This window comes from Tachyglossus aculeatus, chromosome 17 (genome assembly GCF_015852505.1).
Source record: "Tachyglossus aculeatus isolate mTacAcu1 chromosome 17, mTacAcu1.pri, whole genome shotgun sequence".
NCBI classification, from domain to species: domain Eukaryota; kingdom Metazoa; phylum Chordata; class Mammalia; order Monotremata; family Tachyglossidae; genus Tachyglossus; species Tachyglossus aculeatus.
The window spans coordinates 24868559-24888489 of NC_052082.1; the positions used below are offsets into that span (position 1 = coordinate 24868559).

The 19931-nt window shown below is 39.5% G+C and overlaps 1 protein-coding gene across 1 annotated transcript in view; it reads right to left on the reverse strand.

The window, feature by feature from the left end:
• Window positions 1-19931, reverse strand: part of GPC6 (glypican 6) — a 772215-nt gene that overhangs the window by 396527 nt on the left and 355757 nt on the right. The gene's annotated exons all lie outside the window — the stretch shown is intronic.

A 19931-nucleotide genomic window follows, 5' to 3' on the forward strand; every position in this document is an offset into this window, starting at 1 on the left:
CAATCATTATCGGGGTATTACTGTTGCTACAACTACCCTAGCCTGTTCCCTGCCGAAACTAAGAAATGCCATAAATACTTAAGAAATACCATAAAATTTTTTAAAAATTATGACTGTTGCTGTTAGGTGGTGCCAAAATGCATGTTATTTCTTATCCTTTGCCTTTCAACGTGAGCAGTTTAATAAGCAATAAGCCGACAATAAGGCTCCTGAGATATCGAAGGTTCAGTCAAATGGCATTTTATCTATCTCTCCTCTCTGGTTTCCCTGACTTCAACTCTCCCCACACCAGGCTTCACACCCCCTGGGCCATCTTTTTGAAATGCCACCGGACACCTCACACTCCTAAAACCTCTACTGGATACCAATTTTTCTCTTTATCAATCAATCAAATTCCTATTAAGCTTACTGTGTGCAGATCACAGTATCAAACACTAAGGAGAATACAATACCAAAGAGCTGGTAGACATTATCCCTGACCATGAGAGCTTATTGTTATATGTACTCTCCTAAACACTTAGTACAGTGTTCTGTACTGTTCTGTACAAGTTCTGTACACTTCTCCAAGCAGTGATGGGAGATGAATCAATCAATCAATCATACTTATTGAGCATTTACTGTGTGCATAGCACTGGGCTAAGCACTTGAGTTGTTGAATTGTTGAATTGTGCTAAGCACTAAAACAGAGTTGTTGGACACATCCCCTGCCTACTAGGAACTTAAAGAATAGAGGGGGAGACAGACATTGATATAAATAAATAAATTACGGATATGTACATAAAGTGCTGTGGTACTGAAGGAGGGGTAGAAAAGGGAACAAACCCATGTGAAAGAGTGTCACAGAAGAGAGTGGGAGAAGAGGAAAGTTGGAGAAAGTGTGGGCTGAAAGTAATGCTTATTACTTGGGAACTCTGAGGTTGGAGAGATGCCATGTCATATGACCAGGCCAGTGGGGCAGACATCATTTCCTCCCCTTCCAAGGAGTTAGGAGAGGTTGGGAATAGAAGGGGATTAATTGTTTTAATCAACTTGCGGTTCTCCCTCTATTTCCCTCACTTCACAGTTTAGTGCAGAACTCTAGAAAGGGCAAATATCTCCAGGCTTATTCCATGATACAAGAAGGTTAGTTCCCTTTAAATGTGGTTGATAAAGAATGATTCCATCAAGGAATACATTTTCCCATAGTTTGCATGTTATCAGAATCTCTTCCAGAACCTCTGGAAACTAACATGAAATTCCTTTCTGTGCTGTAGGTAAGAATGATAAAGGGTACTAAACAATGGTGGAACCTTTATTCAAGAAAGTCAATACAAACTTCACAATATTAAATTAATAAAGAATTTCAGTGTAATAATGAATCTTCGTAGGAGAAGTAGAAATTTATTCTGATGACTGTGATAGTGACTTACTGCCTTTAGAAGATAATATATCCAATTTAGGCTGGAAAACCATACTCTTCTTAAAGCATCCTATTGGCCAGCTAAATCTTTCTCTACCTCTGTACATTTTTGACCTTCCCTTAGGGTAAGACATGAAATAGTACTATTGAATCCTTAGGGTGACAGTTAGTGATAATCTTGGGGAATCCCATATTAGGTGTGGAAAGATTTCAATGGTCATTGAGATTTTCATTCCCCCTCTGTCTCCAAATGATCATATTTACCTTCACCTAGCCATGGATTTTATTCCATACTATTTAGGTGAGGTTTCCTTAGGCCAATAAGCTTTCACTTTTGCCCCCAATCCAACAAGAAAGTTATTCATAAATAAGCCCATTTCAGTCAATAGCATTCCCGCCTTTCCTCTCCCAGAAACTTGCAACCTCTATGTCATCCCCAACTCTTCTTATCATTCAATTTTCACACCAGTCTACTACAAATATCTGCTGGTCCTTCCTGCACAACGTCTCACATACATGCCACTTCCATTTATCCGAAACTGCTGCCAGTATCGAACAACCTCTGGTCTGGCCATGGCTAAACTGTTTTATTAGATCTTATGCCAGTCTCCCAGGTGCCAATCTCCTTCCCCTCCAATTTAAACTGCATGCCAATGAATGGATAGTCTTCCTAAATCATCACTCAGCCCACATTTTGCCCCTTCTCAAAACCCTCCACAGACCTCCTGTGTCTATAAACCAAAATCTCTAGATAATTGGCTTCAAGACTCCACCATCCATTTCCAACTTCCCGTTCTGCTCCTTCACCCATTCTTCCCCAACGTGTGGTGTTCATTCCTTCCAAGTTAACCTTCTAGCTATGGAACTTTTTCCCTCCCTTCGTCCTTGACTCACCCAAACTGTCAAGAAATCCTGTCAGTTCAACCTTCACAGCATCGCTAAAATCCACCATTTCCTCTCCATCCAAACTGCTAACACTTGACTCCAAACATTTATCCTATCCCATCTTGGTAACCCCTCCTTGCCGACCTCTCTGTCTCCTGTCTCTCCTGCTTCAGTCTGTACATCACGCTGCTGCCTGGATCATTTTTCTATGAGACTGTTCAGTTCATGTTTCCCTACTCCTCAAGAACATCCACAGCTTGCCCACCCACCTCCACATCAAACATAAACTCTGTACCATTTACTTTAAAGCACTCAATTACTTTTCCCCCTCCTACCTTACCCAGCTGCTTTCCTACTATAACCCAGCCCACACCCTTCACTCTTCTTCACTCGTCTAATGCCTACCTACTCACTGTCACCTCAATTTCATCTATGTCACCACTAACCCTCTCACCCATGTCCCAGTTCTGGTCTGGAACACTCTTCCTCATCATATCTGACAGATGATCATCTCCCCACCTTCAAAACCTTATTAAAAGCACATCTCCTTCATGAAGCTTTCTCCGACAAAGCCCTTGTTTCCTCTTCTCCCACGCCCTTCTGGGTTGCCATCTGTGCATCCTTTACTCACCCTCCTTCAGCCCCACAGCAGTTATGTACATATCCACAATTTATTTATTTATTTATAGTAGTGTCTGTTTCCCCTTCTAGACTGTTAGCTAGTTATGGGCAGGGAATGTGTCTACCAACTCTGTTTTACTGTTCTCTCCCAAGTGTTTATTACAGTACTCTGCACACAGTCAGCACTCAATAAATACCATTGACTGACTGATTGATCAGACACAACATGGCACAAAACAACCTTCCTAAAATTCCAAATCCTCCAACTAGCTTTACTTTACTGTTTTCCCAGCACTCTGAGACATATCATCCTTTCAGCAACTCAAGCACATAAGAATTTATTTACACTCTCCTTAGCAATCACATTTGTGTGTGTTATTTATTTTTGGCCACTCTAGATGTGAATATGTTTATTTGTCTCTCTCATTCAAATATAAGCTTGTTTGGGCAGGTACCATGCCTGGAAATTTGGTTGATTGTACTCCTTTAAGCGCTTCGTATAGTGCTCTGCACATAGTAAATGCTCAATAAATATGACTGATTGATTGATAAGCTCCTTTTGGGTAGGTAATATGTTGCTTCTTTATTTTTTACTTCTCAAGTACTTAGTAATAATATTAATAATAATAATTACGGTATTTTAAAGTGCTTACTATGTGCTAAGCACTTTTCTAAGCGCTGGGGTGGACACAAGTTAATCAGGTCAGACACAGTCCCTGTCCCACATGGGGTTCGCACTCTTATCCCATTTTACAAGTGAGGTAATAGAGGGGCAGAGATGTTAAGTGACTTGCTCAAAGTCACATAGCAGACACATGGTAGATCAGGATTAGAACCCAGGTCCTTCTGACACCCAGGCCCATGCTCTATCATTCATTCATTCATTCAATCGTATTTGTTGAGCGCTTACTGTGTGCACAGCACTGTACTAAGCGCTTGGGAAGTACAAGTTGGCAACATATAGAGACGGTCCCTACGCAACAGTGGGCTCACAGTCTAGAAGGGGGAGACAGACAACAAAACAAAACATATTAACGAAATAAAATAAATAGAATAGTAAATATTTACAAGTAAAATTAGACCAGTAGGCATGCTGCTTCTCAGTGCACTTCATTAAGTGGATGTTCAAAAAACACTACTACTACTACTATGAACTACTATCACTACTTAAGAAGTTTTTTGAAAGATGAATAATGTGTTATAATGTGCTACATTATACTACACTTATATCCTTATAAAACTGCTCTCCTTGGGATCTAGCATGTTCCAGATTTTTTTAACATATAGGAAATGCTCAGCATTAAATAAAAGGACAAAATTATTGATTATTACAGTCCACTTATAGATCACTTTTTTTAAGACCCAATGCTTAACATCAAGTAACAATTCATATTATTAACAAAGGGGTTCGTTAATCCACAGGGAAAACCAGTTTAGAAGCAATGCTCATCATATCACAGTTTTGCTGGGTGTGACCCAAGAGGGGAATAGTTTGCTGTAGGGTACCCAAACAATGACTGCATAGTGAGCTGAAATGGGTCAATAATCAGTAATACAGAAGAAAACATACAATAAACCAAAACTTCAAAATCTATTGCTTAGCAGTTTCCAAGTACTTAGTGCAGTACCCTACTCGGAGCAAATGCTCAATAAATACCATTGACTGACAGTTGGGAGACAGCAGACAACATAAAGGCCCGGTTACAATGATCCAGAATGGAATAGCTGTTTTAGTGCAGAGGCTTTGGGAAGATTGTGTAAGAAGAGGAAAAAAGTGAAAACAGGGTCAGACATTGTATTAAAACAAAGTAAAACAATATATATATATATACATCAATCAACGTTCTGGTTATCCAATAGCATTTTCTAAGTTTTAATCTAGACCCTTAGATGTAGAATGTGCCTGCTTGGCAGAAAATGATGTCAAACGTGTCTGATGTTGTCCTCAAGGTCTTATACTTAAGTTCATTTGAGCAGTAGTGAATAGAAAATTGCTTTACTGTCATTAAAGCACACAGTCTGCACTTTTACCAATTGCCACTAATTAACATTTCTGTTTCCTGCTGTCCAAGCAAACACCATCACAACCTCTTGTTTGACTCTTCTGGCTCTTTACCAAAGCATTATTTCCAGCTGAAAGTGGGCTGCAAAGAAGATATTGCCAATACAGCCCCACTGCATCATTACATACCTGTTCGCCAATAAGGTTTTAATCCATAGTTTGGCAAATCTGTCAATAAATTAATTCTTCAGATGCCTCTGAATTGGCAAAAAGTTTTAAACAGTTAATAATTCTCATACCCAGTTCTAAGGCCATCTTCAGCAGAACCAGCACAGACGTAATCCCAATCAAGCAATAGTATTTATTGACTGCTTACTGTGTGAAGAGCACTGCAATAAGTGATTGGGAGAGAACTGTAGAGGTGATAGACATGATCCCTGTCCTTGAGAAGTTTACAGGGATAATGAATATTAAAATAAATTGCAGATAAGGAAAGCAACAGAGCATAGAAATATGTGCATAAGTGCTGTGAAACTGGGGAGATTATCAAAGTGCTGAGGAAAATCTAGACTGTAAACTCATCATCATCATCATCATCAATCGTACTTATTGAGCACTTACTATGTGCAGAGCACTGTACTAAGCGCTTGGGAAGTACAAATTGGCAACATATAGAGACAGTCCCTACCCAACAGTGGGCTCACAGTCTAAACTCATTATGGGCAGGGAATGTGTCAGCTAGTTTTGTTGTAGGTACTCTCCTGAGCACTTAGTACAGTGCTCTGCACATAGTAAGAGCTCGATAAATTGATTGACTCATTACTCTTCAATCCCCATTTTACAGATGAGGTAACTGTGGCACAGACAAGTTAAGTGACTTACCCCAGTTCACACAGCAGACAAATGGTGAAGCCAGAATAACCTGATACCTGTCTCCCCCCTCTAAACTGTAAGCTCGTTGTTGTCAGGGAATATGACTTCCAAATTTGCTATACTGTACTCTCCCAAGTGCTTAGTATAGTGCTCTGTACACACTAAGTACTCAATAAATACCATTCACTGATTGAGGTTTGGACCGAAGTGCATAGGTGATGTCGAAAACAGAGAAAATAAGGTAGGGAGATGAAATTTTCCAGGCATTGCAGAATGCTGCTTTTTTGTTGTATCAGCACTGAGTCTGAAGGATGTAATCATTTACTATGTAACTCCCAGAACCACTCAAACGGAACTGTAACAATGTATTTTACTTGTGCCTTATTCAGTACTTTATGGCTACTCACTTGCCTTTAGGCATGTATCATTATTGGCATAAAATTTCAGTAATCCATTTTTCCGGTTCAGGTTATCCACAGGAACTATCAATAGCCATATTCTCTCATAGCTCCTTCAACTGGACTACTTATTTTCACATTTTTCTAGTTAACTTATTTTTCATTGTGAGACATCAATAGCCATATTCTCTCATAGCTCCTTCAACTGGACTGCTTATTCTCACATTTTTCTAATTATTCAACTTATTTTTCATTGTGAGACTTTGTGTTTCCATGGTGAATCCTATCTCTAAGGTTTGTTTAAAGTTCACTTAAGAAAATGTTCTTATTATGATGTTTAAAACACCATAAAAGTACCAAAAATATAAGTACATAATTACAAAGATAAATAAATCAACAGCAGACAAGTATGGGATTGTCTAAAACAATTTTTAGTGTTTTAATTTAATATTGTATTGGGTGTCATTTAAAATTCAATGCTAAATTTTTAAGTTTCATGTTTTTGAAAATGCTGCTATCTGGGAAGATGGATTTATGTGGTTATAAGATATTGTTTTGTACTCTAATTAAAAATGACAATCTATGCCAACCAAATGCTACATGGCAAAAACGTTCAAAATATAAATCTGTTTCTTTTGCAATATAATTTTAATTTAATTTAGTTTGTGTTCTTTTATTTTCTTTTACAGAACATAAATCTGTTATTAAAGCAGGCCGTAACTGGTTTTTTGTATTTGATTTGGAGATTAAGTACTTGAACTTTTAACAAAGCAATAACCATTCTTCTGTATTTTTATGGCCTTTATTAAGCACTTACTATGTGCAAAGCACTGTTCTAAGCGCTGGGGAGGTTACAAGGGGATCAGGTTGTCCCATGGGGGGCTCCCGGTCTTCATCCCCATTTTACATATGAGGTAACTGAGGCACAAAGAAGTTAAGTGACTTGCCCAAAATCACACAGCTGACAGTTGGCAGAGCCGGGATTTGAACCCATGACCTCTGACTCCAAAGCCCGTGCTCTTTCCACTGAGCCATGCTGCTTCTCTTAAGGGTTTTTAAGGGTTGATAAAAATGTACCTTTCCTCCTGCAATTCCACATAGCTGTTGTAAGCATACATAAATCAGTCCTACATTCAAGATGTCACCTTTACCACACAAATCTCTTCAAAATGGGGCTGAATCAACTCAAGTTAAAATAATTCAATCTAGGTTCATAAATACATCAAAATGTGTTTCCAAATATTAAAGGAATGTGTCCCTGGCCATGAAGGAAGCTGAATACTTTCACTGCCTTAAAATATGTCTGCTGATGACCTTACGCTATCAACACAAGCAATGTATCAAAAAGGCTAAGGCTAATCAATAAGGCTAATTACTCAGCTAGCTTGTCAAGAACAAACATGGTTGACCACCCCTTCTCCTTGAAACTTTAACCAGATGTCACTGACAATGTCCTTTCTTGGTTCTCCACTTTTCTCACTCATGGTTTCTTCACAGTCTCTTTTGCAGATATTTGTTCTGCCTCTCACCCTCTTAAGGAGATTCTTCAAGGTTCAGGGGTTCTATTCTACATCTATGCCCACTCCACTGGAGAACTCATTCACTCCCATATTTAAACTATTATTCTATGCAGGTGATTCTCAAATCTCTATCTCCACTCCTGATTCTTCTCTCCTTCTGCCTCAGGACATCCACCTGGATGTCCAGCTGACACAGAATTCCCACCTAAACCCTGTCCTTCCCTTGTCTTCCCCATGGAAGTAGACAATATCACTATTCTTCCTGTCTCACAGACCCATAACCTTGGCATTATCCTTGACTCTTCTATCTCATTCAACCACACATTCAATGTCACAAAATCCTATCAGTTCTACCTTTGCAACATTGCTGAAATCTGCCCTTTCCACTCTAAACTACTACTACCCTGATGCGAGCAGTTATCGGATCCCACCTTGACTATCTGTCTCCTTACTGATTTCCATGACTTTTGTCTTTCCCCACTCCAGTCCACACTTCACTTTGCTGTATAGTTCATTTTTCTAAAAAAAATTATATCCATGTCTTCCTACTCCCCCAGAAACTCCAGTGATTGTCCACCTCAAATATAAAACTATTTACCATCAGCATTAAAGCACTCAATCAGCTTGCCCCACTACTAGCTCAAGTGATCTCTTACTACAGCCCAGCCTGCACACTTCACTCACCGCACTGCCCACTGTGTCCAGATAACATATATATATATATATATATATATATATATATATATATGTTTATATCTCATCCCTATTGCTTACTGATTGACTGATTCACTGAGTTGTGGGAGCAATGATAGCGTCTGTTGCAACAGGAGTGATGGGTAGATCAAAAAAAGCGTGACAGTTTGGGGGACTGGGATATATATATATATATATATATCGAGAGAGGGAGTTTATATATATATATATATATATATATATATCACTCTCCCAACCTCCAAAGTCTTATTAAATCAGAGAAGCAGCGAGTCTTAGTGGAAAGAGCATGGGCTTGGGGGGCAGAGGACATGGGTTCCAATCCCGGCTTCACCACGTGTCTGATGTATGACCTTGGAGAAGCCACTTAACTTCCCTTGCCTCAGTTACCTCATCTGTGAAATGGGGATTAAGGCTGTGAGCCCCACGTGGGACAACCTGATTACCTTGTATCTACCCCGGTGCTTAGAACATTGTTATTATTACTATTATTCACATCTCCTTCAAGATGTCTTTCCTGAGTAAACCTTCTTTTCCCTGGTTCCTGCTCCTTTTTGTGTCATCAGTGCACTTGGATCTGTGACCTTTGGGTATTTAATATTAGCCTCATCCTCCTATTTATAGTACTACTACTAATAATAATTATAGTATTTAAGCACTTACTACATACCAGGCACTATACTAAGTGGATACAAGACAATCTACAAGATAATCCACAAAATACAAAATAATCTACAATATATCTACAAGTTATAGCTATAAATTATATATAATGAATTATTTATTAATGTCTGCCTCCCTCTCTAGGCTGTAAGCTCATTGTGGGGTGGGAAATGTGTCTGTTGTATTCATTGTACTCTACCAAGCTGTTAGTATAGTGCTCTGCACCCAGTAAGTGCTCAATAAATACCACTGATGATGATGATGATGATACAACAGCAGCAAGCCATGCATTACCTGATAACAATAATGATAATCATGCTATTTGTTAATCACTTACTATGTACCAGACACCGTATTAAGCACTTTGGAGGCCACTTATTTATATTAATGCTTTTCTCTCCCTCTAGACTGCAAGCTCCTAGTGAACAGGGAACACATCTACCAACTCTACTGTATTGTACTTTTCCAAGTGCTTACTTCGGAGCTCCACAAACAGTGTGTGCTTAATAAATAACAATGATTGACTGAGGAAAGGAAAGACTTTGGATGAGCAACATTTCAAGGAGATAATAAATTCAAAAGTTATATAGCGGAGGCTGAACTAGCCAAGAGGTCGGAACCAGGGAGAAAAGTGAGATACTGATATATCAGTCTGAGCATGGTGATAAACTTCAAGTGGCCTTTGGCCAAGAGATCATCATCATCACCATCAGCATTCACTGAGAAGCAGCGCGGCTCAGTGGAAAGAGCACGGGCTTTGGAGTCAGAGGTCATGAGTTCAAATCCCGACTCCGCCACTTGTCAGCTGTGTGACTTTGGGCAAGCCACTTCACTTCTCTGTGCCTCAGTTCCCTCATCTGTAAAATGGGGATTAAGACTGTGAGCCCCACGTAGGACAACCTGATCATCTTGTATCCCCCCAGCACTTAGAACAGTGCTTTGCACATAGGAAGCGCATAATTTAACTAATACCATCATTATTATTATTATTATTATTATTGAGTGCTCTGTGTGTGCATACTATGTGCAAAAAGGCTGTACTAAGCACATAAGAATATATAATGGAAATAGAACAAATAAACCTACCTTGAAAATTTAAATCAACTTGGAGATTAGATGAAAAATAAAAACTAATGTGCAAAGGAGGTCTGCTGATTGGCTGCTTGTGTGTCCTAAACTAGAAGATTTAATTATGCTTTATGAAGCCATTAATTTTGTTTAGGTCTGAAAGCTAATGGAATAATGATTCTGAATCGGTTTCTAAAGATTCTTAAATTACCTTTAAAAGGAACAAGCGCTTAAATCACATAGTGAGTTTATTAAAATGAAAGAGTTACAGCATGATTTTCATAGTGATTTCACATGACTTTAAGGGGCGCAGCTTCAAAAGGTAGCAGCATGAGCCATCCAACCCTTCTCCTAACCCCAACTCCTGACATTGCCTTATCTCTATAACACTGGGACATCCATAAATCCCTTATCCAGCCCAGAAAGGATTCAACCAGCAGGCTGATAAGGTCAGCATCATAACTGCAGTTGGGACTTCTGTGACTGTTGCTCTGAAGCGTAAAGAGCCTGAAATCCTGCTGCTCCTTTCCTATTTTTTGCCTTCTTTGCCTTTCATATTTTTGTTCCCCTTTTCTTCTATGTCTGTCTCCAAAACCCTCCCCTACTTATTATTATATTGTGAGCACCTTGGGGGACCAGGGGCCATGTTTATATCTCATCCATATTGCTTGCTGATCAACTGATTCGCTGAGTTGTGGGAGCAATGATATCGTCTGTTGCAACAGGAGTGACGGGTAGATCAAAAAAGGCGTGACAGTTTGGGGGACAGGGACTGTGTCCAGCTTGATTACCTTGTATCTACCCCAGCGCCTGGCACATACCAAGTGCTTAACAAATACCCCAATTATCATTACTGCTTCCAGCCAGCTCTCTCCTAACATTCTCTGAGCTGTTGATCATTCACAGTATCCCAGTTGCTAATACCATCACCTTGCCCCCTCCTTTCTCACCGAATACACTCCTAATATAACTCAGCTCATCCACTTTGCTCCTCTACTGCTAACCTTCTCACTCTGCCTAGATAGATAGATCTAGATAGAGATCTTGTCTATCTCCCTGTTGACCCCTCGCACACCTCCTGCTTCTGTTCTGGAATGTCCTCCCTCTTCAAATCCCACAGACGATTACTCTTCCCTACTTTCAAACCTTACTGAGGGCACATCTCCTCCAAGAGGCCTTACCTAAGACTTGTCTCTTCTCCCACTCCCTTCTGTGTCACCCCGACTGGCTCCCTTTGTTAATTGCCCTCTCCCAACCTCACAACACTTATGTGCATATCTGTAATTTATCATCATCATCAATCGCATTTATTATGTATAGTAATGTCTGTCTCTCCCCAGTCTATACTTTAAGCTCATCAAGAGCGGTGAATGTGTCTGTTTATTGTTGTATTGCACTCTCCAAAGTGCTTCGTTCAGTGCTCTGCACACAGTAAGTGCTCAATATGATTGAATGAATAATACCAAACCAGCGTCTTTGCTGCTCTAACACAGTACTATAATTTTTTGAGTTGGAAAGATAATTCTTGACATTATCTTCCCTATTTACATTTTACATGAAGACAGATGGTCAGGCATTATCCAAATGTGGAGAGGTTCACCAGAGTCACACGCAATGGTAAGTGTAGCTGATATTATACAACATGCCAAGAAAAGGAAAACAAATTCCTATAGTAGGAAAAATTAAAAATTTAAAGTATTGTTCAGGATTTTTATTATATTTAAGGGATTTTTTAGAGCAGAACACTATTGATAGTTAGAATGAAGTGATTCCTAGAGGGAATATTAAATTTGTAATGTTCCCATATTTCTGTAACCTATTTACTTCATAAACCTTGATAGGTGATTGCTCAGCTCAGTCTTAAATGCATGCTGTGGATAGTAAAAAATCTTGAGTACTTCAAATTTTATATATAAAACTTTGTCATGATGTTTTGGTATAGAAAAGAACTTAAAGGAAAATAGTTTCTCTCATACTAAGGAGGTGATAAAACACTACATATGTATTGAATAACTATAAAATACTGCCTAAAGGATGCTGGAGAAAACAAATATTTGGGAACAAACTACTCATAAATCATAAATTGGTGCTTCATTGCAAAATCAGGATGTGTTTTTAAGTATTTGCTATTGCTTGCAAACTAGAGGTTCAATTTACAATTCATATTTTTTAAAAAATTGTTATTCTCACTTTGGCATAAAAATGATGCTTGCGTACAAGCCAAGAGGTGCATATGAAAGTCCTCATCTTGGATGATGAGAATACAGTGTTGTATTTACTCTCCCAACTGCTTAGTACACTGCTCTGCATGCATTAAGTGCTCAATAAATACTGCTGATTGATTGTCTGATTGAACAAAAGCTTTAACTGCTTGTATTGTCATTGATATTCAGTGTCAGCACATTGCAATTCTAATCCAACTGTAAAGAACCAACAGACCGCCTTAACCTAAAACAAAACCAAACATGTCTATCATGATTATCATTATTATTATTTCTATTCATTCATTCAATCATATTTATTGAGTGCTTACTATGTGCAGGGCACTGTACTAAGCGCTTGGGAAGTACAAGTCGGCAACATATAGAGACAGTCCTTACCTAACAACGGGCTCACAGTCTAGAAGGAGGAGGCAGGCAACAAAACAAAACATGTAGACTAGTGTCAAAGTCGTCAGAACAAATATAAATATAATTTCTACTCCTTAAGCCCTTGTTATTCACCCCATGCTCAGCTCTACAGAAGCAGCGTGGCTCAGAGGAAAGAGCATGGGCTTTGGAGTCAGAGATCACGGGTTCAAATCCTGGCTCTGCCAATTGTCAGCTGTGTGACGTGCTTTGCACATAGTAAGCACTTAATAAATGCCATCATTATTATTATTATTATTATTATTATTATTATTAAGTCACAACTTCTCTGGGCCTCAGTTCCCTCATCTGTAAAATGGGGGTTAAGGCTGCGAACCCCCCGTGGGACAACCTGATCACCTTGTAACCTCCCCCGTGCTTAGAACAGTGCTTTGCACATAGTAAGTGCTTAATAACTGCCATTATTATTATGTACATATCTATTATTTATTTATGTGAATGTCTGTATCCCCTTCTAGACTCCTTGTGGGCAGACAACCAGTTCCTGCAAGAACTTAGTCCGGTGTTTTACATCTAGTAAGCGCTCACCCAGTATCAGTGATTGATTGATGTTAACGTTATTATTAATGACAATAGTGATGGTAATAACAATGATAATGCATTTTTTAAGTGCTTATTATGTGGGTGCACAGATTGGAGATGCTATATATCCAGGAGGGGCTGTGTCCCGGGAAGCAGACTGTCCACTTAGGGATGGCCATGTAGTGTTCCTCTGGAGTAGACTGGGTGCCACTTAGCATCCAGTAGGGCTGTGCACACAGAGAGAGTGGATTGTCCATCAGGGACGTGCATGTGTGGCTTCATTCACTGGACTTGGAGGTGGGTGCAACCCCAAGTGGCTAAGTCCTGGCTCCCTGGAAAGGATCGAGGTGCCACTTTAGAAGATAGAGAGGCTGCACAGGCAGGTGTGGGGGAAGATGGAGATCTACCTCCCCACTCATTAGCCTGGGGTCTGGAGAGGCATCCACAGTCTTGCTTTTCTCTCCCCTCTAGCCCTACCTCTGGGGCGGGGAGGGGAGAAGTGAGTACCTGATTCTCCTGCCCCGCATCTAACAGGTTGGGACTGCACCCCAATCAATCAATCAATCGTATTTATTGAGCACTGACCGTGTGCAGAGCACTGTACTAAGCGCTTGGGAAGTACAAGTTGGCAACATATACAGTCATCATCATCATCATCATCATCATCATCAATCGTATTTATTGAGCGCTTACTATGTGCACAGCACTGTACTAAGCGCTTGGGAAGTACAAGCTGGCAACATATAGAGACAGTCCCTACCCAACAGTGGGCTCACAGTCAAAAAGAAATAGGATCAATAGGATCAATCAGTCAATCAGTATGAGTGCTTACTGTATGCAGAGCAGTGCTTGGGAGATTAAAATACAAAAGAGTTGGTAAAAATTTTCCCTGCCCACAAGGAGCTAAAGGGAATCCCCCCTAGATCCCCAAGTCCTTAATTCAGAATCTTTGGCTCCAAAATGAAGTCATTCTGGAATTCAGAGGTTTTTATGAGCCTGGGGTAATAGGAAAAGGAGAAGGAAGAGAACTGTGCCCAGTGAGGGGCATAATGAGGTCTTTCTTGATTTAAAATAACCCCTCCCAAACACCTGGTTTTGACCCTCCATTCATTCATTCAGAGAAGCAGCATGGCTCAGTGGAAAGAGCACGGGCTTTGGAGTCAGAAGTCAGGGGTTCAAACCCCGGCTCCGCCAATTGTCAGCTGTGTGACTTTGGGCAAGTCACTTCACTTCTCTTTGCCTCAGTTCCCTCATCTGTAAAATGGGGATTAAGACTGGGAGCCCCCGTGGGACAACCTGATCAGCTTGTAACCTCCCCAGTGCTTAGAACAGTGCTTTGCACCTAGTAAGCACTTAGTAAATGCCATTATTTTTATTATTATTATTATTCATTTAATGATATTTATTGGGTACTTACTATGTACAGAGCACTGTACTAAGCACTCGGAAAGTACAATTCAGCAACAAATAGAGAAAATGCCTGCCCACAACGGGCTCACAGTCTACTTTTCCATTTACTAAACAAGCCCATAGGGACTGCTACAGTCAGGCAGCCCCTAGGGCTAGTAGTGGTCAGGAACTGAGGTGAACCCTGTGCTCAATAAATACCCTTGATTGACTGATTAGTAATCGAACTTATGAGCATCTACTGAATATCCCACACTGGAGTAAGTGCTTATGAATAAAGAAAGTTTGCTTTGCTTCAAATATCCTACAATGGAGTAAGTGCTTATGAATAAAGAAAGTCTGCTTTGCTTCTTTGAAAGAGTGGCATAGAATCAGAACAAATATTCCTTCCGTCATTCATTTAGTCACACATTCAGTCATATTAATTGAGTGCTTCTGCGTCCAGGAGGACTTTGTCTTTTCAGTTTGTCCAAAAAGAAAGTCCTTTCTATTCCAAAATGAACTTCCCACTACTAACTCTCCAAATAACCACAAGAAAACAGCTAGGCCGCATCTTCATAGCCTGTTGTATTATTCCAATTACTGTGTCTATATTTATTGAGCAAAAAATGTATTTTTATAAGCAGAAACCCTATCCATTCTTTATGCAGAGTCAAAAGATGTAAATTAATTCTTCAGAAATTTACCCTGAGGTTAGGATTTTAAATTGTTCCAGAAAAACTCAACGTGTCTCTTCAGCCTTCTCATTATACATATAACCAATTGACATGTTGTAACAAACTGAAGTACCACAGAAAATGTTGTTATATAAATTAAGAGCAACAAGTAACATATATAAATGTTCTATTAACTATCCAAATTTATGTTAATCCCCTCCTCTATTAGAATTTGGAGCTATCTAACCATATTTTATAAAAATTAAAAAGGGATAAGCAACATACAAGAAAAAAGATATCATCATTTACTTGATGTCATTTTAATGGATTCAATTTATTTTTTCCTCTCAGAAGTGTCAAGTTCAATTGTAGATAATAAGTCTTGATGATTATTGTAAATACATCTTTTGTACTCAAAATTACTTACAAAATGCTAATCTCACTTACATCCTGCTCTGGTCTATTAACTTAGCACTCCAAAGCAGAGTTCCTAACATTTCAAGACAGTTTTGAATAGTCAAGACCTCCCTGTGGCTCCAGGAAATTAAATTCATTCTCTTTTTTTTCTGCTTTAGCAGAACACTTATTCCATCAGGAGTAATTTGCTCTAATTATGGGTTGTATGTTCAGAAACTATAAGCATTTCTTTAGAAAGAATTATGTTCAGGAGTTGCTATGCCCTTGTCAACTTCATAAATGAACTTTATCCCAAAATCAAATCCACAGGGAACCACATTTTATGAACAAGAGCAAATCATATTACCTCTCAAGCAGATGCATTACTCCCCTCTCAGAGGGCACTATATGGACACTGTGACACATAGCAGTGTCAGAAAAACATGATACTTATACCCTGGGCAAAGATATTAATGTGATAGAGTCCATATGGAAGTGTCTTTTGAAAATATTCCCCAATAAAAATCAGCAACTGCCATAAGACGTAAGAGCCCCAAGATCATAGGACAACATAATAATGATGGCATTTGTTAAGCGCTCACTATGTGCAAAGCACCGTTCTAAGCGCTGGGGGAGATACAAGGTGATCAGGTTGTCCCACGTGGAGCTCACAGTCTTAATCCCCATTTTACAGATGAAGTAACTGAGGCTCAGAGAAGTTAAGTGAGCAAGGTCACACAGAAGACATGTGGTGGAACCAGGATTAGAACCCATGACCTCTGACTCCCCAAACCGTGCTCTTTCTCCTGAGCCATGCTGTTTCCCTATTTGACAACATATTTGAACCATATAACAATTGAGAATTTTAACGAACCCTTTGTGGTGATTACCTTGAAATCTTTAATAGCAGTAGATCTGTGCTCTAAAGTCACATCGTGATTCTTGAAACAAACGCTGGATTTCATTCAGAGACCCTGTCAGGTTTATACCAAAGTGATGACACTGTGCCATCTCTCAATAACGTGGAAATGATGGAGTGACCAAGACAAGAATAGGTCAAAAATGAATGAGATGCGGTGTATGATAGAATCCATAGGTCACAGCAAAATAGGATTATAATGGTGGTAGGTTGAAGGCAAGTTGAGTGGGTTAGTGACGTACTGGGTTTGGATGAAGAGGGCAGTGGGTTTGTGACTGATCCCTTTTTGTTCAATCGTAAAATCATTTTACAACTGCTTTGATTGACTATGGTTAGTACAGTTATTTGCACAAATAAGCACAAAACAAATATCATTGATTGATTATGGGAATTTTTCTAATGAAATTGCACCCTGCACCTATTTTAAATTGCCTCTGCACACCATATTCACTCATAGTGACTTTAGTCTACTCTGCAGTCCCCAGAAATCTGAAGCCCATCATTGTATGACAACATATATGTTTAATGCATGTATTCAAACTGGTTTGCTTTGATAATTTAGTGTTAGTTAAATCCACTGATCAACAAACCATCAGCATACTTTCTGAAACCTCCTCTCGTTCATGCAATTCTCTTGGCTTGGAACTCTGGTCCTCCACACATCAAACAGACCACATTCCTCACATTCAGGATAATAATGATAATAATGATTATTGTGGTATTATTTCTTAAGCACTTACTATGTGCCATGCACTGTACTAAGAGCAAGGGTAGATACAAAATAATTGGGTTGAACACAGTCCCTGTCCCACAGCAGGCTCACAGTCTTAATCTCCATTTTAAAGATGAGGTAACTGAGGCACAGAGAAGTGAAGTGACTTGTCCAAGGTCACACAGCAGACAAGTGGCAGGGTTGGGATTAGAACCCAGGCCCTCTCACCCCCAAGGCCGTGGTTTTACCACTAGGCAACACTTTATATACATACATGTATATATTAAGTGCTCATGCTTAGGAGGGCACTAAAATAAGGGCTGGAAAAGAACTCACAGGTGGGAATTAGACACTGTCTCTGTCCCTTGGAAGGCTCCCAAATTAAAAACAAAAGTGGTGAGAGGGGAAAAATGGTGACAGACACATAAGGAGAGATAAACTAAAATACTAATACAAAAAAAGACATAAAAAAGAAAGGTCAGTAGGGTATTATGGCAAGAAGAGGGAAATTTCAGGGTCCTCATGATTCAGGGTCCACAGGAAACATTTAAAGACATGGTAAAACAAAGACTCCAACAATGCTGCAAACGAGCTGAAAACTGGAAGTCAGTTTATGAGGAAGAACATAATAATAATAATGATGGTATTTGTTAAGCACTTACTATATGCTGAGCACTGTTCTAAGCACTGGGGTAGATAAAAGGTAATCAGGTTGCGCCACGTGGGGCTCACAGTTTTAATCCTCATTTTACCAATGAGGTAACTGAGGCACAGAGAAGTTAAGTGACTTGCCCAAAGTCACACAGCAGACAGGTGGCAGAGGCGGGATTAGAACACATGACCTCTGACTCCCAAGCCCGGGCTCTTTCCACTGAGCCACGCTACATGCACCAGGCACTTCCTTCAAGAAGGGAATGACTCTCTTTGAGCTAAAGATTCATAAGAGAAGAGAGACAAGGAGGCAAAAGAGAAAATACAGCAGGTATACAAACATTGAACAGTAACAAGGGACAATTCTGTCATTTGTCCAATGTGCCTCACATTGGCCTTTTCAGTCACACATACATTAATAGGTGAAATTTATTATCAATGATGTCTCCTTTAAATACAAAGGACAATTAATAATGACAATTGTTATTACTTATCATTAATAATAATAATAGTAGTAGTATTTGTTAAGCGCTTACTATATGGCAAGTATTTTACCAAGTGCTGCAGTAGATATGCTATAAGCAGAACAGACCGAGTACCTGTTCCATAGGGGGCTCACAGTCTGAGAGTGAAATACCTGAAAAACAGGTATTTAATCCCTGTTCTTACAGAAGAGAAAAGTGAGGCACAGCAAAGTTGTGACTTGTCAAAGGTCACACTATAGGCAAGTGGCAGAGCCAGGAAATGAATCTGACTCCAAGTTTCACGCTTCTCCCACTAGGCCACGGTGCTTTTATATAAATATATAGTTGACTATTTTGAAGATACTACTACTGGCTGTACAGTATCAACTATGGGACCATAGCTGAAAATCTGAATTGACACAGCCTCCCAATTTTTTATAAAGAAGAATAAATCCTTGATGTGCTAATGGATTTGGAAATCACTGGTTTTCTGGAAGCGTTTTCCAGGTGTAGACTGGAGGATAGATGTGTTTCCTTTAGAAATATTGTTAGACCATAGCACGTGACTGAATCTGCAAAGAAATTCGTAATCATTTGCTTGTCTTCTTGTTTACGTGCCTCTAGAGCACAGTAATCGGCATGTAGTGGTTTCTGAACCACCATCTCAAAGACTTTTGATGATGTTCATAGCCTGCTGAGCTTGAGGAGTTTCCCAGTGGGTCAGAAATACATGCTGACTCCAACTTGTAGCTCTCGCATTGAATGTTTAAGCAAGGCAACATAGAAACTGGTTGAATGGTACTGAACCTACCATACAGCTCTACTTCACTCTGATTGTGGAAAAGGGTCATAGAGAGTTCTTCAACTATGATCTAACCAACCCGTCCTTAATGAAAAAGTCGATGCACCTTGGAAATTTACCAGGTCGGCTTAATTTGTTTAGCATATTACAGATCCCAGGCCTATTGATGATGTCAAATGTTTATGCAGAGTAGTATACATGACACGTTATTGCTCTCTGCACTGGTCTTTTGTCTGTTCCCTTCAAAGATCAGAGCTGTCAGGCTGAAGCACATAAATAAAAATTACTGCTGTATTTTAAGAAAGTCTCCTTGGTGGGCATTGATTTGCCACTCAAGCAGTAAACCAGTGTCTGAAAAGACTAATTACATTCATCTGGGTTGTTCTGGAAGTAGAAACAATAGATCTAGGGCACATGCCAATCTGTAATAAAAGCTTGAAAAACAATTTGTTGGAAAGTTCTTCAAAGTTTAAGGAGCTGTGCTCGGGAACTTCTAGCTCAAAGTGTGACACTGAATATAATGTAAAATACCAGAGGACAAGCAGGATTAAGCAGGAGGAAAGGTTTTCTCCTGCTTTCACTGTCATATTTAAGCATCTGAGTGAATATTCACA